This window comes from Xiphias gladius, chromosome 17 (genome assembly GCF_016859285.1).
Source record: "Xiphias gladius isolate SHS-SW01 ecotype Sanya breed wild chromosome 17, ASM1685928v1, whole genome shotgun sequence".
Classification (NCBI taxonomy): Eukaryota; Metazoa; Chordata; class Actinopteri; order Istiophoriformes; family Xiphiidae; genus Xiphias; species Xiphias gladius.
Window position 1 is genome coordinate 9,081,380 of NC_053416.1, and position 851 is coordinate 9,082,230.

The window sequence follows — 851 nt, forward strand, 5'->3', positions numbered from 1 at the left end:
AGTTGGAGCTGGCCCTGGAGGAGTTGGAGCTGGCCCTGGGGCAGTTGGAGCTGGCCCTGGGGCAGTTGGAGCTGGCCCTGGAGGAGCAGGCTTGGTACCTGGGGCTGGTGGGCCTGGTGGAGTAGGAACAGGAGCGCTTAAACCTGGAAAAAGTGAGCTGCTTTAATGTTTTGGTCTCTGAAATGTCTGTGTATTCACTCCAAACATTCATACCTATCCCTATATTACAATGAAATATTTACATATACTGTAAATATCACACATTATCCATCATAGGCTATGGTGCTGGTGGAGCTGGAGTTTTACCAGGTGGAGGTATGCTAACTTACACTATCTTTGCTATCTACAGCAAACATAACTGAAACTTCCTAAAATACAATGAATTTTTTTTTTTCTCTCTCAGGTATACGTTACCCAACTGGAGCTGGATTAGGACAGGGAACAGGAAAACCAGGCAAAGGTTCTATAAACCATCAACTATACAGTCATCTTCCTAATGAGGACTAATTTTGGCTTTGGCAAAGAAAGAAGATACATGATATATTCAATGTTTCTCTCTCTCTATCAGTATATGGAGCTCTTGCAGCAGGAGGCCAGGGTGGAGTTGGACCTGGCAGTTATGGAGTTGGTCCTGGTGGCTATGGTACTGTTCCAGGAGGTTATGGTGCAGGACCCGGAGGTTACGGGGCTGGCCCCGGTGGCTATGGCGCTGGGCCTGGTGGATATGGAGCTGGACCTGGAGGCTATGGAGACAGAGGCATTGGTGTTGGTCCTGGGGGTGCTCGACCAGTCGGAGTTGGAATTGGTCCTGGAGGTTTAGGTGGAGGTGTAGGAGGAGGAGTAGGCCCCGG